This window comes from Vipera ursinii (genome assembly GCF_947247035.1).
Source record: "Vipera ursinii genome assembly, chromosome: 3".
In the NCBI taxonomy this organism is placed as follows: Eukaryota; Metazoa; Chordata; class Lepidosauria; order Squamata; family Viperidae; genus Vipera; species Vipera ursinii.
This window is the reverse complement of record NC_139516.1, coordinates 18385210-18410164: the sequence shown is the minus strand read 5'-3', so window position 1 is coordinate 18410164 and position 24955 is coordinate 18385210. Positions and strand designations below refer to the sequence as shown.

Sequence of the window (24955 nt, the reverse complement as noted above, 5' to 3'; positions counted from 1 at the left end):
ACGGTTCTGGCGGGTTACTTGAGAGGAAGCCTGTTAGATTTGCACCAGACTTGCTTCCAAATAGGTTTGTGTAGGCCCGCGGTTCTTTCCGTGTTCCACATTTCTCCTCGTTTATGCTCAGTGTGATTATTAGTTGCTGCTAAAATATATATAGTTGTACAAGTCGCTTCCCATCCTGAAGCAGGTGACCATCAACAGTAATAATAATAATAATAATAATAATAATAATAATAATAATAATAATAATAATAATAATAATAATAATAAAAATAATAATAGTAATAATAGTAATAATAAAGTTGGAAGGTACTTTGGAGGCAGGAAACCCTATCCCATTTCAGAAAAATGGTTGTCCGGTGTCATCTTAAAAGCTTCCAGTGTTGGAGCATTCACAACTTCTGGAGGCAGGTTGTTCCACTGATTAATTCTTCTAACTGTCAGTTTTAGGTTGTTTCTCTCCTTGATTAGTTCCATCCATTGCTGCTTGTCCTGCCTTCAGGTGCTTTGGAGAATAGCTTGACTCTTCTTTGTGGCAACCCCTGAGATATTGGAACACAGCTGTCCTGTCACCCCTAAGTCCTTCTCTTCATTAAATTAGACATTTCCAATTCCAGCAACCGTTCTTTATATGTTTTAGCCTCCAATCCCCTGATCATCTTTATTGCTCTTCTCTGTACTCTTTCTAGAGTCTCAACATCTTTTTTACATCGTGGTGACCAAAACTGGATGCAGGATTCCAAGTGTGGCCTTACCAAGGCATTGTAAATTAATTTTGTTAGATAGTGCCCAGTGTTCAAGTCTGTCAAGATCTTTCTGTATCTTAAGCCTATCTTCTGGAGCAGGGGTGTCAAACTGTCGGCCTGGGGCCTGGACACGTCATGCGGAAGCTGCGCCCACCCCATTGCCGGCAATGGCAAAACCGTCCCGATATGTTGCGCGGTGTCACATGACGTCGCAAGTTTGACATGTCTGTTCTGGAGTGTTTGCTATTCCTGCCAGCTTGGTGTCGTTTGCAAATTTGATGGGTTCCCCATCTATCCCTTTATCCAAATCATTGATGAAGATGTTGAAGAGCACTGGGCCCAGAACAGAGCCCCAGGGCACCCGATTGCACAACTCCACATAGATGCAGTTTCATTTAGGACCACACGCTGAGTAGGCTGTTCAGCCAGCTATGAGTACATCTGGTGGTGATGCTGTCTACATCTTTGTATCTTATCAAGTAGTAGGTTGTGGTCTACTTTAGTTTAGTTTAGTTTATTAGACTTATATACCGCCCTTCTCCCGTAGGACTCAGGGCGGTTCACAAGGTTTTTTATCAAATGCATTACTGAAATCCAAGTAAATTACCGTACATCCACAGAATTCCTCTAGTCATCTGGTCAAGTAATGCAATATGATTTGTCTGGCAGGATCTGTTTTTGACAAACCCTTGTTGGCTTTTGGTAATGACTTTATGTGCTTCTAGGTGTTTGCTGATTTGTTGCTTAGTTATCTTTTCCAGAATCTTCCAGGGTACATCTGCTGGATTATAAAGAGCAAGGCAATTTGACAGGAAATCTAGTTGCTTAGAGACTTTGTATGCCTGGAGCAAAACCTTGAATAAGGTGCCAGTACAGTTGTTTCCGTTAGAGTGTACAGTGTACAATCAGGATCCCAGTCTGTTCTGCAATGGCAGCCACTTATGATCCAAAAACAGGATTAGCACAACTTAAAGTGCATTCAATAGTGTCTGCAGGGGAGTTAAGGGGGGACATTTTAGATTTGTGTTGTGATGCACACCTACCTAAATCTTACAGCATGGCAACATAATGCTGCTTTTTATTTTGATAAAAAACCAACCCCTGCAGATATCCATGAATTCTATTTATTTGTATTTATTTTGTTAAACTTCTATACTGCTCTGGGCAGTTCATAATCAAAACAAATTACAGTAAATAATTGCAGTAATAGGAAGGAAAAAAATGGCAAGAATGACAGGTCAAATGAGGCAAGGCAGTCTCACTCTAACCTTATCCAAAAAAAAAAAACCCCGGAAAAAAGTTATTTAACACCATGGAGATGTAAATAAAGATGCCATGACTTTACTAGTTTTTTTAAAGCAACTTTTTTTTTGTATAGTTGAACACTTTGGAAATTGTGCTTAAAGCTTACTTATCCATTTTTTTCTTTTTCTCCCTCAAAAAATTGAATGGCTGGTATGAGTTTTCCACGTATTTTAAGTGAATGAAATGGCATCCAAATTGCCTCTTAATTCCATTTACAAAAAAGATGCCAATATTTTTGCCTTCCTATGCACAAAAGCCCTTTCATTTCTGGACTGCTTTGGACATTGCGAAAGGCATTCTGATAAATCACCTGCAACCTATGGATTATATGTGGCTTATCCCTGTGCTAAACCTTAATAGATTCAGTTTGATTTGGCTTCCTACCATGGATGAATTTAGCCATTGTGGTCTGTTACTATGGTTCAGATATAGTTTAGGGGGCCAAGCCAACCAGTGGCTGCAGAATTGACCTGTGCCTTGATGTGATAGGAGAAAAATATTAAAATGCTGTAATTCTAAAAGGAAATTAATTTAATTTAATTGGTGTTGCCTTAAGGTTGTAATGCATGGTGGCCACAGCGCTAGACAGCCTTCACTAATCCAGCTGGATTGAACCCAATGGTAGTTGCTGGCCTGTGGAACAGCTTCCTCTTCACTCTGAGATTCAGACTGTTTTGGCCTTCTGGGTTGCTTTTCTTCCAGGCCTCTGAGCGAGGGTATACAACAACCTAATACATGCATGTTTTTGTGTTGAAAATTAAGTTATGTGTGTCTTGGCTATTGTACTATGAGAATTTCAATTGTATTTTTCCTTCTGTTTATTGAAGTTTTATCAGACATTTTTTGTTTGTGTCCGTAGACTGCTAGCTCTTCAGAGTTGTTTAAAATGGGCAGCAATGTAAAATTTCTAAATGAATTTATCGATTCATTCAATTTATATTCATATACTTCAGTGAGAGGCCACTAGAATGTCTACCAAATCGCTGTTTCTGTGAAGTCACCAGGAGTCAAGCTCACCTTGAGAAGGAGGAAGAAGATGAATGTTAAATTTAAATTTAACAATTTCGATAACAGCTAATATGGAATAACGCCCAGTAGTTAAAATAATAAAGAATCTGAAATGTGGAAATGAAGGAAATCAACTGGCAATTAAAATAACTAAAAAGACTCTAGAAAACAATCCTCAGTAATTCGTAATTATATTGATGAATAATGACAAATACCACAAACAAATGCATTGTGCATAAAATTAATTATGTTAAAAGAATAGCTAATCTGTCTCTGTGTTGATAACATATAATTATGAAGATGCTTTCTTGCATGTTTTTAAATAATGTCATTTGAATTCATAATTCAGAGTAGGTATTTTGACATTTAATACATGTTGCAATTTATACATTTTTTAAATATAATTGCACTGTGCCACATTAAAAGAATCGCAGCTTACTTAGAGATATTTCCTATCAGCACATGAACAGTGAAATAGTGGTATGGAAACCATTCTTTAACACTACAAATTGACAACAAGGAATAACCTTCCCACAAAATCATTTTTCTTTATAGGTTGCTCTTTCTATTACACTAATTAACTTTCATACAAAATTTGTGGGACATTTTTCAAAGATCTCAGAACAAGTCCCAGCCATATTTATTTTTTATTGTTGTACTCAGAATGCCCCCATTTTCCTCCCGAGATATGCAAAGTTTCCTCTATCTTACTTTTATTTCCTATGGAATAGCTTTTACTGAAAGATCATGATTGGCCTAACATCAGCCACCCATGTTGAGTAGAATTCAAACCTGAATATTCTCACATAGGTCTTGTTTCTTTTTTATCTGCTATTAGCAATAAAATCTCATGTCCAAGTAGGTGTTACCTGGTCCAGATAAATTCAAACTTTTATTCATCTTTGACTCTCATATATGAATATTAATTAATGCAGTTATGTGAATATTGCATAGATACATTATGTAGAATGTGTTAGAGGCAGTTAAAATAAATGGCCAGCACTCTCTGATGGGTAAAAAGAAAACAAGAGCCCTTCATATTTCTCCAGCTAGGTGATATCATCTAAAAATTCTTGACTGATCTTGAAAAACTAAGCAGGATCAAACCTGGTTAATCTTTGAGTGAAATTACAGGGCAATAACCTAGACCAGACATGTCAAACACAAGGCCCAGGAGCCGGAGCCGGCCCGTGAAGTGGTTTCATGTGGCCCACGAAGCCATCCTGGAAACAGAGAGGGAACAGCCCCCACTGCCTTGGCCCTGGCCCAGAGACCCTCCTTCTGCCAGAGACCCTCAGATCTGTCCCACTCCTGCCCGGGCCCCATAGGCACCCTTGATGCGAACGATGTAGAGCTGGCCACGCCCACCCAGTAGGCCATATGTACTCTAGCCACGCCCACCCAGTAGGCCATGCCCACCCTGGCCATACCCACCCGGCCCCCTGAGGGCAACCGCAATGCTGATGCGGCCCTCAATGAAATTGAGTTTGACACCCCTGACCTAGACTGAGAAATTGATAAAGTATACTAGAAAGCAGTGGTAAAAATAAACAAACTTCCACATTACTGCCAAGAAAGTTACATGGGTGTGTCTTTGAAGTTCTTCAAGAGTCAAATTCAGTTTGAAAGAGAACTTATCTATCATTCTAATTAGCACATGACATACTGGTCAGCAGAAAATAAGGATTGCACAAGGATTATAAGCAGACTTGTCATATAGGAGATTAGTTCTCCATGGACTTTTGTTTAGTGACTTATATCTCAGTCTTCCCAATCTCGAGCTTTCTAGTTCTATTTCACTACAACTAAGATGACCATATGGGGAATTGTTGTTGAACACAACTGGAAGGCACCATGTTGGGGAAGATTTTTAAACTAAGAGCAAACCCATTTGAGTTTACACAATATAGTTTTTTTATGATAATAAATCAATAATTATCTGCGGTCACACTTAATCATGACTGATAAATCATTGTGCCTTGGAACATAAGGTACCTTAAGGTGAAAACCTCAACTCTTGGAATTTATTTTGACATCTGCTTTTTTTAATGATGATTCAGAGGATAACACAATCTAAAGGTAAGCCTGTGTTTTTGCTCACTAGCTTTCTTTTTGAGATAAGCAGTTGTATGAAATGGATCAAGAAATTGCCCATTGGTGAAATCTGTAGCACATGTGAAGATGTAGGAAAACTGAAGGCTCTGAAATATCTTGGAATTCAATATCTCTGAGTATCGAATGAGATGATGACTCATGGATTTCGTTCTTGGAACCCAGAATGGACCCAATATCCATGCTATTTTCTTGGAAGAGTTATGGAATTGATTTATTATCTTCCCAGATTTTTAGAAACTTCCCAGTCCACCCCAGCCAATATTCCTAGAATTCTCATGCAATATGTCTTTGGAGTACTAATCTTGCTTAGCTTTTGGGTATAAACAAGGCAGATCAGGTATGGCTACCTAGTGGGTCCACCATGCACATAGTGGAAACTAAAATATTAACTCGATATTGTCAATGTTGACAGCAGTCTTGAAATTCAGAGAGGAATCTCTTGGCCCTTCTGACAGTCATGGATTGAATTTGAACATGTTTTGCTATGGTTTCACATTCTTCCCTAAAGTTCGCAGAAAATAGGTATTTAGGTACTCAAAATGGCTAATTTTATTATTATTTATTATTTATTATTTGGATTTATATACTGCCTTTGCTTTTGGAATCTCGCAAAATGATTGGGGTGGAAGGGAGGAAGAGGACTTTTCAAAACTCTGGAACCTAAATATGGACCTGTGTTTTGAGAACAATGAGAATATTGTCCCACAATATTCATTAATATTTATTCTTTCCAATTCTCTTTCATTGTCATTTGCTGACATATTCTATATGGTAGTGGGACATATTAAAGATTAGAGCAGGCAAAACTTGGATATTTTTTTAAATTCAAATTTCTGCATCCTATAGAGCTGGCAGAATAACTGACGGGGATTCTGGAAGTTGAAGTCCACCCATCCTCAGATTGTTAAGATTGAGAAACATTGATCTAGGTCAGGGGTAGGCAACCTCGGCTCTTTTATGACTCATGGACTTCAACTCCCAGAAATCCTGAGCCAGCTGGTTCAGGAATTCTGGGAGTTGAAGTCCATGAGTCATAAAAGAGCCGAAGTTGCCTACCCCTGATCTAGGTGAACCAAATTCCATGTTTTCCCAGCCAACATCTTCAGTGTGGAACCCATTTGTAGAGGTGATTCAGGTTGGAAAAGCTGCCCTAATTGTCCTTTTAAATTTATTTTAAAAAGGCCTGATTATCGTTCCTCCACTTATCATTCGCTTTGCCATTCTATTGTCATCAGCTTGTCATCATTCTATTGTCATCAGCTTGCTAACTTTGCATTCAATGTAATCTTTAAAACAGACAATTTATTCTGTTGGCTGGCTCTGATAATTAATGGAGCACGCTGATGATAGATATGTCACATCTGGAAGCAAGCCTCTTCCTTGCAAACGAAATTTCTCTCAAAATTTATGCTGACACATGTTTGTATAAATAAAAATTCAAGGTGGAATGCCGCTGGGACAGCAGGATAACTAGCAAATGCAAAGAGTCAGACAGTTCCAGATTAATATTTTCTCATGTTTATTGTACATTCTGGATTGAAAATGGAAAGGAATACCTATAGAGGGATTTCCTAAATACCCTGTGGTGGAGTTTTGCATTTGATAAGTAATTCAATTCCAGAAGCTTTTGAATGCTTTACTGGTTATAGAAACCAAGTGGGACAAACTTACTTCATATTTTAGGGATGACGTTTTCATAGCATAAACACAAATGCGCGCGCACTTTTTATTTTATTTTAAGGAAAGGCATTCTGCAAGTATCGGGCAGTTGTTAGATACCTCAGGTACAGAGTTTGCTATATTTACACACATGCATACAGAGGTATGAACAGAAATAGTCCAGCAGAGATTGGCACACATGTCTATACACGTAAACATTAAAGATTTCAATACTTTGCTCTGATTCAGGAGGCAAAAGCTGTCTGATGTTTTGCCAGAATTCCCCCGAGACTCATAAATGCTTCTGTGCTGGAGGTACCCGTTCTTGCTTGAGTCACTTATACCAGTTTATCAAACTAACGAGCCATTGACTGATGCTCTTTCCAAGTTTGAGCCCCACCAGGGAAAGATGGTGAAAAACAAAACTGAAATTTTAGACAGAACTGCATTCCGTAGAACCAAGACAACTAGAATTTATTAACTTGTACGTGCCAAAGCTCACCAAGAATAATGTTCTCTGAGCATTTTTCTCCACAAATCTTACCATCTCTCATAAATCCAGGGACATGGGTAGGCTATATCATTCTGAATTTGGCAAGGTGATATGATTTAGGTTTTTAACTAAACTGGCTTTGCACATTACTTCTTCCAGGATTGACTCTGCAGGAGGAAAAAAAGGAGAGGTGCATCATTTGTTTGTCTAGATTACTCTGGCTTGTTCACTTTTAATGAAGTTGCTATGTCCAAATTACACATAAGTCTTAATGTGAATGAGCCTTCCAAAATTAGCTACCATAACCCATATATTTATACTGCATTATATTACAGCCATCAGATAGCAATTGGCACTGAAGATGGAGGAATCCAGGGCCCATTACATCAGCACCACTGAGAGATTAGCTTCATTAGGCTAATTAGGCTCCAGTTGTTACCTAGGAGTACTGTAGTCATTCAATTGTTGTAGTATAGGGAGATATGAGTCTATGGGCCCATTCGTGGATTATTCTATTTGACTCCTGGACTTCCAAGGTTTCCCCCCCCACTATATGATTTTAAGTTTTATTCATTACAGCTTTACAGTCTTAAGAATTAGTGCCTCACAATGCCCATCTCCCTCATCCCTTTTAAGCTTTGTATTTTAGTATTGTATAGTTACAGAATAAACATTGAGTTGAAAATGACTACGTTGGGAATTGGTTTTAATGCACCTGTCCCCAGTAATCAGTAAAGTAAAGTCTCCCTATCTTCTTTTGAGCCTCTATGAAGATAATACAATATTTATGGTCCTCTCATCATCTGGTACTTCACTTATTCCCCAGAATTTCATCTCTAAAATAATATGGTTGTTTCCCAACATATATTGATAATTAAAATTCCCCATTTATGCTTTGAAGAAATCTTTAGCTTGATTGTGGAATGTATCACCTACATCTTTTCTTTGTGTGAATGAATGATAATACTACAACAGTATCAGTTTTATTATTTATACCATTTACAACCCAGGTGCTGGCTGTGGATTTGGTTAGTTGAAGGTCACACATTTTAAAGTTTACAAGGTGGAGAAATACTGCTCTACACTATTTCCAAGCTCTTTTACCTGGAGCAGATGGATATTTTGGGGATAGAATAATCTCCCCCACCCACCCCCATCCCTTACTTATTTTATGGCATCTGTCCCCATTGTGTAAATTATGTTTCTCAACTGCTATATTCCAATTATGGGAATCACCTCATCATACCTGTGCTATGTCCATTAAATTATTAAAATTGTAAACCAGCAAGGAAGCAATATCATGTTTGTTATTTATCTTTTGTAAGCTGCCTAGGAGCTGTTCATTGAAGAAAATGCTGCACAACAATAACAACACTGATAATAAAGGCAGTACTGATGCCCTAGTGCCGTGGTGGCGAACCTATGGCACGGGTGCCAAAGGTGGCACGCAGAAACCTTTCTGTGGGTACACGTGCCGTCGTCCTAGGCCAGCCTCCGCCACTGTGCAAGAAAAAAAATGTTTCAATCAGTCAATCAAATTCAACTTCTCGCGGGGAAAAAAAAGATCTCGCAAAGTTGGAATTGATTGATTGAACTTTTTAGTCCCACCCAGTCTGCCGTTATCACTGCAGCCATGACCACTCAATGGGCCATGCCCACCCGGCACCCGATGATACGTAAGTGGGTTTTGGGTTGCAGTTTGGGCACTTGGTCTCTAAAAGGTTTGCCATCACTGCCCTAGTGCTTAGAGATTATAGGTGCTTCTACTTCTCTGTTCTGATAGCATTAGATTGAGAAAAAAAGTGCACTAGAAGGAAATGTTATCCAGTTTTACTTTCATCTCATCTATTATTATTCCTAGTGCTGTATATTATTCTTCTATTCATTATTATAACATAGCAACATTAGTTTTATTAGGTGCACTTATATCTCTTCTTCACCACAAGAAACCTGAGTTACTATATATGATCGTTTTTCAGTTTGCATTCAACTTTTGTCTTAAGTCCTAGTAAGTAGACTAGACTGGTTCAAAGTTCAGGACAATGGATTTTAATCTGGATGTCCCTGAAACTAATCCAGTATCCTAAATATATTGCAGAATCACAGTGGTTCTTGAGCTGTTTGTACATTCGTCAACATCTCAGACCTTCCTGACCACATTTTAGCATAATGTGCAAATCTAGATCATGCAGTTGTATCAGTATCTTGATCTGGGCTACTAGTACTGTCAAAGAATTCATGTTTTCTGTATATATTTGCTACCATTGAACGGTTGGCTCAGTTGGTCCACACTGAAGCTGGGGTACTTTTCTGCAGATCACTTCTACTTACTGCTCCATCCCCACCTATCACGCTGTCTTAGGCAACATCTAGCCCTCTTTTGGACACATATTAGTCTTATATAGCCCATTATGACTTAGTGTGGGGGGTTTTTTGTGTGTGTGTGAAGGGATGTCTGGGGCTCTCTCTGCAGGCCTCAGGGTGATCACCATTATTAGCAAGAGCACTTGGACTTATATACCACTTCACAGTGCTTTAACACACTCTCTAAGTGGTTTATAGATTCAGCATATTGCCCCAACAATCTGGATCCTCATTTTACCATCCATGGAAGGATGGAGGGTTGAGTCAACCTTGAGCTAGTTGGGATTGAACTTCTGGCAATGAGCAGAGTCAGCCTGCAATACTGCATTCTAACCACTGTGCCACCACAGCTTATTACCTTGATAATACTTCTGCTTAGAAGACTGGAATATTTGATGAAGAGCAGCTAAGCGGGCTACTGTTTAACTCCTTTCTTTCCAGACTTCTGCTCATCCCCCTTTCTGGGCAACCAATATGGGAGAGCATTTATAAAGTATTCTATCTTCCATGCACATATATGCTGACATCACCAGTTCAAACATCCATGCATGTGCTTATACTGCATGGCCTTTCCTATTATTTAAAACCTTATCTATTCTGGTTTAGTGACCAGCCCTTGTGCTAATATTTTTTATCATAGTGTATACACTTGCATAAAGCAGAGAAAGATAGCAAGTCTGGCTTTGGAAAAGAAAAAGGGAGAGCCCAAATAAGGCTCAAAAATGGATGACAATTTATATGACAATAGAACTTTTTTTTAAAAAAAATTGTTCTTGGGAGCCATAGTGATGCAGTGGTTGGAATGAAGTATTGCAGGCTGACTCTGCCCACAGCCTGGAGTTTGATCCTTCCCAGGTAAGTAAAATGAGGACCCAGATTGTAGGGGGCAACATGCTGACTGTAAACCTTTTAGAGAGGGCTGTAAAGCACTGTGAAGTGGTATATAAATCTAAGTGCTATTGCTATTATCAAAAATTCTATATGAGTGCATACTGGAATTTTCTAGATACAGAAAGGCAGGATGTAGTTAATATCACCACTGCTAATTTGTTAAATTTGTAAGCTGCTCAATCATCTAAACTCAGAGCAGCTTGCCATATCAGCAAGCTCAGTATTGCATCCATGGTGGAAAAATAACAAACTCATAACTCTAATAATATATTTAGATAAAATTATTTCATAATAAAAAAACAAGTACAACACACCATAAATAATGAACTATCAACAGCCAATAACTATACATGTAATAATTTCATCATCAACAGCTTTTAGGAGATATCTTAACATTTTCTGCTCTAAAATGAGTGTTACCATCTACTCTTTGTCCCACAAGACTGTCAGATAAAATGCTGTTTGCTTCTTCATAGCCTCCTGTCTTTAAAGCAATCTGCCTTTTAAAAGTTCAAGGATGTGATTATTTTTAAAATGAGCTTAGAATAGTTGCTGCCATTACCAATAATAATAAAAAACAACATTTTTAAAACACTTCAAAGTGAATGGTTCTCTGACTTTCAGAAGGGACCAACTGATCAGAACTGAGGCTACTACAAGTGAAGCCTAGCCCCCACAAATTATATTTTAAAAAGAAAAGTGTACATTTGTATAAAATGCAGGGAAGTATCACATTTAACTACTAAAATTACATACACTTCAGGGACTGGCATGCATTTCCCTTCAATAAATTCTACTTTTCCTAAGCAGAGTTACTGGCTGCCCTCAGGTGATCTTGTTCTGAACCAGCAGAATGAAGTATCAGAATTTTGACTGTCAAAGTGGAGAAATTTCCCCACTCTGCAGCCTGAAATGGTATAACCAATCTTATATCAGTGATTAAGGTGTCAGACGTGTGATAGGGAAATTCCTACTCAACTATGAAGCTCAATGGATGATTAGGGTTACTCATTCTCCCTTAGTTCAACTAACCTCATGGGATTGTTGTGGAAGTAAAATTAAAAGAGACCCCCATGTAAGATTCTATCAGCTATCAGAGAAGAGATATAAATGATTATGATGACAATGACAGTAATAAGGTGTGTTGTATCAAGTCGGGATTTGACTGCCTCTTTGCATTGCACATAAGATGGGCATTACAGGAATAAAATCAAGATCTGTGTTTAGCCATTGTTGGCAATGTGTTGAGCAAATATTAGGAACTGAAGGCAATGGTAACTGATCTACAGGCAGAAATAACCTTGTGGACTTCACTATCAGGTGTTAATAACGCTAGTAGGATATCAGGTTACTAGACAACCAAAAGATCTGTATTTAGTGTGGATCAATGAGGTATAGAGATGGTAGGGAGAACAGGAGGTTAACCTTACTATGAGGTAAGTGTTTATGTCAGGTGACAGACACTGAGTCAACCAAAGGTTAGAAGAAATTCACCACATCATTAGCCATTTTGTTGCATGCTCCATAGGGGTGTTTTTCAACCTTGGCAAATTTAAGAGGGATAGACTTCAGCTCCTAGAATGTGTTTTAGTTGGTTGATTTGCCTAAACTGGTTATAGAAAAATATACTTATTAATACTTTAGGTTGCATATAGGGGTGTGATGGAATCACTGGCTAAAGGAGAGGGGGGAGTTAAGAGACATTCCAAAATGGAGTCGCCCTGGGGAAGGAAATGTCATAAAACAGACCAGTGAGCCTTATTTGTGTGATATAGGTCATCAATAATAAAGAATTGCTTAGGTCTGTTCATGGTGTTGTTCTGGTTTCTTTGGCCTTTTTTTGCATGTAAGTATCACAGTTGCTGGTCAACATTTACAGCTTACACATTCAGGTTAAAATGCATCCTTTCTTCTTAAATTAGCACCTATAATTTGGCTGCCTCGGGATTTGCTGGATTATAATTCCCAAGGCATGATCTGACAATTGTGAAAGATGGCAATAGTATCTTAACTTGTCTAAAGGATGCAATGAGAATCCTTTTGTCAATGTTTGTATTTTGAACAATATAAATTAGCCTCTCCAATGTGCAAAATGTTCTGTAATTTCATTGCTGCTTTTCAAGTCTTGTCAGTAGAGGGTGCTGCTTGGTTGCGTTTGTAAATTTCCTATCTTACAGCCCGAACGCTACCATCAAACGTTCTTTGAAATCTGCTTCCAGACATTACTTTTTTTTTAAAGGCTCATTAGTGTGAAATTCCATTCCAAAGAGCATAGCCTAGCTATGAAAACTTCAATACCAGCATAAATTCCAACTCAGCTGTATTAAGCAAAATATCTAACAAGTTTAAATTCCAGAGCTCCCTGGTGTCTCTTAGCTAGTTGTCACCTCTGCCTGCCAATAGAAAGCCAGCTTCGCCACAGGACAAGTTCTCTTTCCCTGGGGCATGTATGAAAATGAGGTGTACCTCTCAAGAGGCTTTTTCCCTGTGAACTAGCTAAAAAAATTCAAACAAGGAAATTAGAATATATTATTGAAAAGAAGCAGCAGCAAGGCTTTTTTTTTTGGTCTTTTCACAAGAACTAACAAAATGAATTAGCAGATTGATGCCCCACCCTCTGTACAGGTAAGAAAGTTGGGATAGAAATGCCCTGTCTTATCTCTAGGCAGAATGTTATTATGAGGATGTGTCATGGGCCAGACCTAAGTGCCCCAAGATATACTGTATCTGTAGAGGGAGTCCTTGACTTACAACCGTTTGTTTAGCAAGTGTTGAAAGTTACACTGGCATTCAGCAAAGTGACTTATGACCGGTCCTTGCACTTACAACCGTTGCAGGATCCCCACAGTGACATGATCTCAAATTTGGGCACTTGGCAATTAGTATGTATTTATTGCAGTTGAAGCATGACTCTGGGATCATGCAGTCACCATTTGTGATCTTCCCAGATGGTTTCCGACAAACTAAGACAGTGAGGGAAGCTGGATTCCCTTAATGATCACATGAGTTACTTGAGAACTTGCTTAACAACCGTGGCAAAAAAGGATGCAAAATCTAGTCTGATTAACTTAACAACTGTCCTGTTTAGCAACTGAAATTCTGGCTCCAGTTTTGGTTGTACTGCAGGTTGAGGACTACCTGTATCCAAGGATGAATCATTTTGTCCAAGGAACTTTTCTTCAGTCTGTTTGGCATTTCAGATTAGATTTTCGGCACAAATGTTCTTTCCAAATTCACCCTCAAATGAGAGAGGAGGAGAAGAATTAGATGGAAGATATTTCTGATTTTTTCCCCCTGAGAAAGTAAAAATTATCCCTTTGTTTCTCAAGGGGAGGACTCAGTAGTAGTAATGATGCTATGAGTACTGATAAACTGTCTTTGGAGGTTCCCTCATGAAGTCTTTCCTTGGGATTTCATTGCAGGTTTGGAAGTGAGGCACACTGCCGATCATTAGAAAGGTGAATGTAGAAAAATAGGACTTTCCATGTCTTTGACTGATCTAGTTGTGCTCTGAAACATACCTTGAAAATTGTCCCTGCCAAATAGAGTAGGCTTTATTATACTATAAAACCTGTATGCTTAGCCTTTCTAAAGCTCTAAATATAACACATGAAAATTTGCAGCAGACAGGGCTAAAAGCATTGTTCACCTTTTTGCTTGGTGGAGCAGTGGGCTAATGCCTCCTTAAGGAACACCAGCTGCCTGCAATTAGTGCAGGTTCGCATCCCACCAGGCTCAAGGTTGACTCAGCCTTCCATCCTTCCGAGGTAGGTAAAATGAGGACCCAGATTGTTGGGGGCAATTAAGCTGACTTTGTAATAATGCCGCTTGGGGGTGTGTGTGTGAGAGCCCTAATAAGCAGGCATGTACATAGAATGAAGGCTACTGCTAAGCTTGTAAGCTGCCCTGAGTCTTCGGAGAAGGGCGGGATATAAATGGAATAAATAATAATAATAATAATAATAATTATTCTGGGTGAGACTAAAGATAGGATTTACTCTTCCTATTTTCACAATTAAACCCTGCAACTATATACAATTTCCAGTTTCCTGGAAATTTAGCCAAATACCCACCTTATGAAGAAGTCTATATTATTCCTTAATCTTCAAAGGTGATTAAAACAATGCCTTAGGTATGTTATTGGTGTGTTTACAGTTTACATTCAGCCTTAATTTAACCTTAATTTCTCTCATCTTTCTGTTTGGACACATATAGATGTGTCCAAACAGCCTTTTCATTTTTTTAAGCCATCACCAGTCTTGTAATGGTTTGCAGTTCTCCTTTATAAGCATTCACTAGGGTTAATCAATACTTTCTTTCAATTGGCCTAGGGAAGAGCATTAAAATGAGCCTCCTCCTATGCCTTTCCTCCGTCTCCATCTTTGCCTCATGGTTCTTGGTTTCTCAGGGAGGCAACTATTTAAACACTATTGTGACCCAAATGGACAGCTGCGTAAGAACCATTAAGTGCTAAGGCAGCCACTTAGCTGTGAGGATAGAGTGGCATCATAAGGACACAAAAGGCAGATATAGGCAGGAATATCTATCAGTAAGGAAATAGCCCATCATCAAATATCTCCAGCACAGATGGTTCTTGACTTATGACCCTATTTGGGATCAGAATTTCAGTTGCTAAGCAAAGCAGTTGTTAGCTGAGTTGCACCCAATTTTACATTTTTTTGCCACAGTTGTTAAGTGAATCATTACAGTTGTTAAGTGAAATGTGGTCTTTAAGCAAATCTAGTTTCCCCCATTGACTTTGCTTGTCAGAAGCCATCTGGGAAGATCACAAATGGTGATCAATATCCTTGGCTGTTTAGTAGAGGGGCCGGTGTAGTAAACTCAAGAGCAGAGCAACACTGCAGATTGAGACCAAGCCTCCATGTGCAAGTGTTCATCTTCTCTCTCCAATTTCTCTGAGCTGAGATGGAAAATTCTTATTTATTTATTTATTTATTTATTTATTTATTTATTTATTTATTTATTGAACTTATATACCGCCCTTCTCCCGTAGGACCCAGGGCGGTTCACAAGGCAATTAAAACATATTACAATACAAAAGTTAATAACAATTAAGATAGATTAAATTATCCTTGATAGAAAATCTAAAACCCCTATAACTCTGATTAAAAAACCCAATTACAATAAGTAAAAAATTAAGAATCCTCAGTCCTGGCTGGAAAGCTCAAAGAGCCAGGTCTTCAGGTCCCGGCGGAACGAACGAAAATCAGGGGCAGTCCTGAGCTCTACGTGTAACTGGTTCCAAAGGGCAGGCGCGCCCACAGAGAAGGCTGGTCTACACTTACATTGTTCAACAAAGAACCATAGAACTAACTGGCTCTATTAATTCATTATAGATTCAATCTTGTCCTGAAGCAAGGATATTGGAATCCTAGGTGGCTATGCATATTGGGAGAATGGCTTTTGAAAGCTGTAAAGATTAAAAAAAACCCAAAATAGCAATGGTCAAAACTTAAGAATCCAAGAGGCAAACACAACATGGGTTTCTATCTACTCAAAAACTATAGGGATTTGGGGTACCCTTGATAAGCTTATCTTGAAGTAAGACAGAAGTTAGGTGCTGAAATTCTTATAGGGCTTTTTTTTGCCATTATATAGCTGAGAGTCAACAGCTGTCAAATTACATGAGTAGTAGTTATCCATATTCAAAAGGAAGAGCCATTGACAATGGCCTCTCATTCTTTCTTTTCATTTCTTCTGTAAGCACTCCAAAGTAGTCAGTAGGGCTGAGCAAAGCTTAGCCAGTCTTGCTACAGTCAAGATAAGAAACCCTAGAGGGCATGAAGGAATGGAAATAAATGACTACATAAGTAAATAAGTAAATAAATATGGCAGATTGCTGTGTTCACCAAAGCAATGACAGCATTTTTTAATAAAAAAAAATCCTTGGATTGCAGTGAAAATAAAATGAGATGGTTAAGTGTGATGACATTGTTTAAGTTGCAGGCAATGCAGCAAAGGACAGTGTTGACTTTCCTTTATTTTTCTTTTCTCCTTCTTCGAAAAACAACAGCAATCTCATTATATCTCCTCATAAGATAGGAGGAAGATTGCTATCTGAATCTAATGAAAACCCAAATGACAGGCCAATAAAACTTAGTGGCTGTTTATAAAGTCTTTTCAATGCATTCTCAGAGGTATATAGATTACTTGAACTAGTTCAAAACAACTTTACGTACTCCCAGAGGGGGGAAAAAGGTAAATGATGGTAGAAATCCACTGGGGAGGAGGAAGTGGGGGGTGTTTAACTAGGCAAGATGGTGGCTGCAACTGCATAATTGAATTCCCACCCCTTTTATTTTGCTTGTAATTATGACTGTCATTTTGACCTTATAACCTCTTATTGCAGATACCCCTGTTCTTTTACAAAGCAGCATTAAAATAAATCAATTTTCAGAAAAGTCACCTTTTACTTGTTTATCTGTTGCTTATTCTGTTTCCCACAATTCAGCAGGTAAACAATCTAAAATAACAACTGAGAAATTAAAAATAATGATACAACACAATGAAACATCTCTCTCTCTCTTCTCTCTTCCTTCTTTCTCTTTCTTTCTTTTAAAAAGGACATAATTTAAATCACAATTTCTCAAGTTAAAAGTCAGTGGCTAAATGGGATGAGTCCAAAGTATACCAAAATCCCACTCTCATCTGCTGGGATTCTCACACACTGCTGAATCTTTTACTTTTCAGAGCCAGATCCAGTGTGGTATAGTGGGGAGTGTATTCCTAAAAGAAAAACTGGATATAAATCTACTAAGCAAACAAATAAAATGTTGCCCTTCCCAAGAGTTGTACCAATGTTGGTGTACTGCATTGCTCTGTGCAATATTCCCCAAGGGTTAAGGTAGGTGGTGAGTTTTGCATGTTGATTTGTCTTTTAAAAAGTTCCCATGGGTACATTGATGAAATGTTACCAACATTCACGGGGTAATGAACTGGTTGAACAGAAGTGTCTTAAGTGTATGTCAAATATTCCCTCTTGACCTGTTAGCTTCCAGGTTTCTTCCAATCAAATGACATAATTTCAGTGCTGCTTCCTGGAAAAATTTGGAAAGCATTCAGTATGTATGAGAACCATGGGATGAGGCAATTCTAGTTTAATTCACAGCTTCAGTGAGATGGGCTACAATGGATTCTGACGATGTTCCTAGAAAACTTTTCCTGGCCATCAAGGAAAAGTATCTCAGAAAGACAAAGGCTATTTATCCACTTCCTGACAATGGGACATGAAGCAGCCCCTCCCCTCCCCTCCCTCCCTCCCTCCCTCCCTCCCTCCCTTCCTTCCTTCCTTCCTTCCTTCCTTCCTTCCTTCCTTCCTTCCTTCCTTCCTTCCTGTAATGCCTTCAGTGTAGCTACTTATTCTCTCTGATGTGTATATGATCCAGTTATTATGTCCAGGTTGTGCTGAGAACAGCTCTGCTTGGTGCCCTCCTTTTTTGTATGTCAGAATGGGAATCTGGAATTTCATCCACTCATTTGTGAGAGAAGTAGTTCAACTGAGTCTGACAGATTTTGCATTAAAAGCGCTCTCTCTCTCTCTCTCTCTCTCTCTCTCTCTCTCTCCGTGTGTGTGTGTGTGTACATACATATGTATACATACATATACACAGAGACAGACAGGTACACACAGGTATACACACACAGACAGACAGACAGACACACACACACACACACACAAGCTACGAGTGGCGCAAAGAGCCATGGAAAGATACATGCTCGGTGTTACAAGAGAAGATAAAAAGACCTGCACATGGGAACAAATGAAATTATACAATATCATCAAGAGAGTAAAAGAATTGAAATGGAAACGGGCTGTTTACATAGCAAGAAGGACTGATGGCAGGTGGACCGAGGCAGTCATAGAACGGATCCCACTTGATAAAAAGCATCCATGAAAGAGTCCTAAAACAAGATGGATCAAGGACATCAGCAAGCATTGTGGGCCCAGTTGGCAAAAGAAAGTTCAGGACCGTATTGGTTGGAAACATGCGGAAGAGGCCTTCATCCTGCAGTGGATAGACAATGGCTAAAATGATGAGGAGGAGACATATATTCATGAATGTTAAGGATTTTAAATTTATTCTTTAGTAAAACAAACTCATCCATATAGTTTGTAAAGATCAGTAGTATGGCAGCATTGTGACTATTGATTGAATATGCCAAAGGTGCTTTTTTCAAAAGGTAACTAGACTTCCTTGTTTTTCTCTGAAGACGTTTCACTTCTCACCCAAGAGGCTTCTTCATCTCTTGAGTGATTAATTGATTACGTGCCATCAAGTTGGTGTTAACTCTTACCAGGCATATAGTAGAACTTTTTCTAAAATTATCCATCCTCAGTGTTGCCTTTCAGATATATGCATATATAAAACAAGCCTTTAAAACCTTTGTCCACAAGAGTTGCAGGTAAAAATTTGCAAAAGTGTTGCCAGTCAATATATTTATGATTAGGCCAAGGTTGGCCTTTGAAGCCTGAATGTAATGTTTGGAGATAGGGCTGAAGACTGGAAGATGGCAGGAAAAGGGGGAAATCCTGGAAATGCTTGCGGAAAGATCTAGGACATTAATAATAAAGTTTTTGTTCTGGACATTCAGAGTATTGGGCATGATCTTTGTAATACAAATTGTGAATATCTTACTGGAAAAGGACACAGAAATATATACCCACTGACTCAAAAATAAAATTTACAATAGCACTGAAAAAAGTGTCTGAAAAAATCTCCATGGTCACATGATCAAAAGTCAGATGCTTGGCAACTGGCTCGTATTTATGGTGGATGCAGTGTTTTGGGGTCATATGATCGCCTTTTGTGAACTTCTGACAAAGTTAACGGAGAAGCCAGATTCTCTTAACAATTATATTACTAGCTTAACAGCTGAAGTGATTCACTTAACAACTGTACCAAGAAAGGTCTTAAAATGGGGCAAAAAGTCACTTAACTACTGTCACGTTTAGCAACAGAAATTTTGGGTTCAATTGTGATCATAAGTCAAGGACTACCTGTACCTCATTCTGCTAGACTTAAACTACAATTTTTGTGTTTCCTGCCTCAAATTAGTAAGAATATGTACTCCTAATTTCTAATAGCTGCTGCCTGAGCGGAGCCTGGGGGCACAAGAAGGGAGCTGCGTTCAAACATGAGGCAAGTTCTTAACTTCTGCAATTCCATTCTGCTTCCCATTTTCCCTCAATTTCCTAATTTCCTGTTTCTTATTCTCTACCTATCCTTCCCTCCTGCTTTCTTTCTAACTCTTCTTATCTCACAGCTCATTTCTGTTCATAATATTTTTGAAAAATCAGTTTACATATGTTTTAGATATTGTTTCAATCATTGCAGAAGAAGAAAACATTCATAACAGGAAATATTATTTTACTATTGCCTGGTTCTGATGGGACATCTGCTTCTGTAACTTCTATTTAACAAGTCTCTGTTATGAATTTGGAAAGGGTATTGAGCCCATTTTCAATTAAAACAGACCCTATATCCTAATGCAAATCAATTTTGTAACTTCTGTATCGATGTATCATTTAACTAATTAAAAGGGCCACAAGTTCAAAACAAGAAGTTCTCATGGATTTCTTTCCTTTTCTTTTTAAAAATCTCATCAGAGAGGAGTTACTGCAAGCAGCAAGAATTAAAATTATGCTGAAAGAGGGGGAAATTATGAATACATATTCTGTGCTTTAATAATTGTGCTGAATTGGAATGTGAAAATTTGAGATTTATTTACGTCAATTAAACCATAAACCATAAAACAAAAATAAAACCAAGAACTGAAAAAAGGTGTCATGTCTTAGTCATCTTCTAGACTCCAACCATTTTTTCAGAAAAGAAATAAAGTTTTGTTTTATTTTAATGAAATATGGGGACTGGAACCTGGAAGCTCTTCTCCTGAATCAACATTAGCTAGGGAGAGAAAATCAGTTTTTATTGGCAAATGATATTTCTTTGTTCAGATGAGCATTTTAAGAAGAGACTAGACAGTCACTTGTCTGAAATGGTATAGATTCTCCTGCTCGAGCAGTGGGCTGGACTAGAAGATCTCCAAGGTCCCTTCCAGATTCTATTCTATTCTATTCTATTCTATTCTATTCTATTCTATTCTATTCTATTCTATTCTATTCTATTCTATTCTATTCTATTCTATTCTATTCTATTCTTCCCATCTTCTAAAAAAAAAGCATTTGGCAAGTTTCTGCTAGTTATTGATTTTTTGTATGTGTCTCTCCAACATCCCTTCCAACTCTGTTATTCTGTATTCTATAATTTTAAAACATCTGAATATTAGAGGATAATTCTTCTTGTTGTTAGTGTTTGAAAATGTTAGCTTTGCTTTAAAATAGAAGGCACAAAATAGCAAGGTAATGGTTACTAAACGCAAGTCTATCACTGTGGTGGCCCCTTAATTATGGAATTCTTCTGCCAGAACATTATTGGTCCTTGTGTTGTCTGATTCCAGGTAAAGATTCCTGACAACTTGTTCACCTGAGAATTTAAAAGTAACAATCATCTGTTTAATTTGAAACAGGCATTTTTTTAATTGGAACTGATTCAAATTAAAAATGGTTGCACTCCCCTGTACCCAGCCTTATATTGTGGTATGGCAATTGTCGTTTGTGCTTCCATAACTTTAGAATATTATCTAGATAGGAAACTATGTCTAGCATTACTACTATCTCTTATGAACTAGCACTTTAACAATATCCTGAAAAACTTTACAAAAATGATGTTTTGTGGTCAAGTTTTATTTATTTTAAAAAATAGGCTGTACTATTTTCTGTACATAATATAATTTTGTGTTTCTCTGGCTGCATTTTTTCAGTTAGCTAAGACACTATGACTGGGAATTAAATGGTTCTAGAGAGCAGTCTTATTTGGGAATAAATTATTAATCCATTAAACCTATAATTAATCCATTTGCTATTTGATCTACCAAGGTCTCTCTACTGAGAAAAAGATCTCTGCTAAATTGTATCTTCCCTCGCCAATGTAAACAGGTGATTCCAGAGATTAAATTTGGGGTTTCTGTACCCAGAATAGTAAATCATAGTTTATTTAACCTGGTTTGTTGCTTAAGCCAATTCAGCATAGCTGTGGCTTGAAAACTGCAATCATTAAATTCATACAACACGCTAAACCAAAAGTAAGTAAACAACATTATAGCTCAATATAAGAGTCAAAATGTATCCATTGTGCTGTATCTGTCTTTTAAGCTTGGCTACAATCAAAAGGTATTTTTAGAAAGTATTTATGAAGAAATAAATGAGCAACTGCAGACAAGCACTTTGTATTATCAAAAATTTCCTTTCATCATCTGGATGATCTCCCTCTTTCTCTAATTGCAGGTTTATTAATGAAAGAAGAAGACATTTATAATAGATAAATAATACATCTTCTGGGATTCACATACATACTATTTATCATACAGATCACTGACATCTTTCAACTCAGATTAAATCAAATCTTGCATATTTCTCCACATCTGTAGTTTATCTGTCAGTGTTCTTGCTAATCATTGAAGCAGCTATATATATATATGTATGTATATATTTTTAAAAGAATGGAGATAAACACTGCATTTTTTAAAAAAATAAAAATGTACATTAAAGAGCAAACAAATTTGTGTTTGATTACTTTATATTAAACATCTAAGAGATGCAGTGAACTTCCCTCCCATGGCAGAGAGATTTTAAGCACAGAGACCAAACAAAGACAACAGCACATGGCAGATTTATCTATAGGTTAACCATATGCCCCAATTTACAGAGGGGCACCCAAAGGCAATCTGTCTGAAAGCCATCCAGACCTGCAGCATGATCTGTGTTTAATATTTTGGCTGCAGAATAGGCAGGCCATAGGAGTCTCCTAAGAATAGAGTTTTTTCCCCATTATTTATTTAGCTATGTCATATTTCTTTTTAAAAATCTAATAATTATCTTTTTAGGTTGCATAAAAAGAAAAGCTGTTCTTCTCATTTTTTTTGTTATTTGATGAAGTGTCAATGGACCTCTTCTTTCTCTACATCATTTCAAGCAGCTAAAGGTGGCTATTAAGATAATGTTCTACAGGAATCCTCAACTAGTGATAGTAATTGGGACCAGGAACTCCACTGCTAAGTGACGTGGTCATAAGGCATGATGTCATGTGACCAGGGCAACTTAAAACAACTGTTCTCAGTTGCTACCATTAGGCAAATCCCATGTGGTTGCAGAGTCTCATGGTTATGTGGTCCCCATTTGTGATCTCTTGCGTTTGGTTGCTAGAAGCTGGCAGTGAGGTTTCCAAATGGTGATCACATGATTGTGAGATTTATGACTTCATAACTGTGAGCCAATGTCATGCCCAAACCCAAAGACAACATAGTGAAATCCAACTGATTCTAATTTATTTGCTTGCACCTTATAGACAGAATCTTGCCAGACCAAAGCTATAACCTTCCAACCTAATAGATACATCTTGAGAGATTCTAGGGTGTGGCTGCCCTGAGTTTCTTCCTCCCTTCCCCATCCAACTCAGGACTGTGCAGTCTCTTAATATGGGCTTTTCTCTGGAATTTATTGCCTTCTCCCTGGAAAACCACAGTGTCCTCATGGGATTCTCCTCACCCTTTCTCTAGGTGTACATTCCATTCCATTCACTGGCCAAATGCCTAACACACATTTTAGGGACACTGCGATGGGCACAATTATGAGGACTGCTTGCATGAGCCTACTAAAAAATGGTAAAGGTAAAGGTTTTCCCCTACCCAGTTGTGTCCAACTCTAGGGGATGGTGCTCATTTCTGTTTCCTAGCCAAGGGAGTAAGTGTTGTCCAAAGATACTTTCCGTGGTCATGTGGCCAGCATAATTGTATGCTGAGGTGCATGGTATCTATTTCATCTTGAATTTACATGATTTCAGACTGCTGGGTTGGCAGGAGCTGGGCAAGAATGGGAGTTCATCTTGTTGTGTGTTGCTTGAGTCTCCAACTGCCAACCTTGGTTGACAAGCCCAGCATCTTAATCACTAGGCCATGGTACCCCATATGAGCCTATCACATATTCTTTGCTATGACAGCCTTTGCAATCCAGTGCTTTCCAAATATGCCTGACCTTGATTCATGGACTTAGACTTGTGTTTCAGACTTTGGATTTGCATAGCTTGCTTTGCAGACTCTGATTCTGGATTGTGGTTTATAGACTTTGTTTTGCAAACTTTGCATCTGGTTTGTAGACCTGGACTTTCTTACTATGTGGTTCTGGTGACTAGTGGACCCAGCTACGTTGACTGAGGGTGTTTGTTTTGTGGGGAAAAGTGGAGTGGAATTTTGCCAAACCCCTGGAAGGCTGAGAAATAAAAGACTTTATTGATGCCTACATCTGCCTATATGACCTGGGTCAGACCAGGGTATAACAAAGTCGAGGTGTCAAGTAATGAACTTTGTATCCTTAAAGCACAGCCTTTGTATGCACATAAAATGGAAGAAGTTGGTGCACAGCTGAAATGAAATAAAATTTGCTTACCATTCCTTCTGAACACAATAATCAGAAACTAGGGAGACAGGAATGGACAATCTCATCCACTGGAGATATTTTGAGTTATTGCTCACTATTTTTGGACATTATCTGTTTTCCAAATCCAAAACCTCTACAGAGGACCCAACAACCAGATGCCATCTTGTCCTTTGTAGCAACAAAACAAAGTGCCCCAGTCCTGACTGTGCCCTGGCACTGCAAAATCATTTCTGATCCACTCAGGGGATCCTATTGACAGACTGATTGATGCAAGACGGGACATTCAAAATGCTTTCTCATCTGCTGAGGGCTCTTCTTATTTAAGATAAACAACCCATTTATTTTATGACATGGAAGTATTTTCTCATGGCACATTTATTTGCCTCAGATCAAAGTTATCAGTTCATTAACCATATCCAGCAAACCTCCCCCATGACCACATCTATCTCACATGAACAAATAAGGAACAGTTTTGCAGAAGGATGTGCAGTGATAGAAATGATATTAGTTTTACCTCAGTGTCTCAGAAACCTTGCTGAAACCAAAGGGTTAAGATAAAATATTCAGAGCACTGTGTTGCAGCAAAAATGAGGGAAGGATCTTGATGCACCTTAAAGACTAATTCATTTACTTTATAAACTTTGGTAGATTCTGAAAGCATATGTGATAATGCATTTGTTGGTCTGTAAGGTGCCACAAGACCCTTTATTGCTATTTAAAGGAAAGGTTTTGAAAGCTACCGGAGCAAGCAAAGTGTGCCATGCAATGCAGAGGAAAGGAGAAAAAGCTGGACCACCATCAGGTTTTAGAAAATAATTAGTACTCTAACATAAGTAGATGTCACTAACTGTAGCAATGTCTGCA

General features: G+C 38.1%; 1 long non-coding RNA gene across 1 annotated transcript; it reads left to right on the top strand.

Moving 5' to 3' along the window:
* Window positions 1-19740, top strand: LOC310637479. Its single transcript, XR_014491933.1, has 3 exons — window positions 1-64; window positions 17290-17443; window positions 19685-19740. It is a non-coding gene; the product is annotated as an uncharacterized lncRNA (long non-coding RNA).
* Window positions 19741-24955: the final 5215 nt, after the last annotated feature.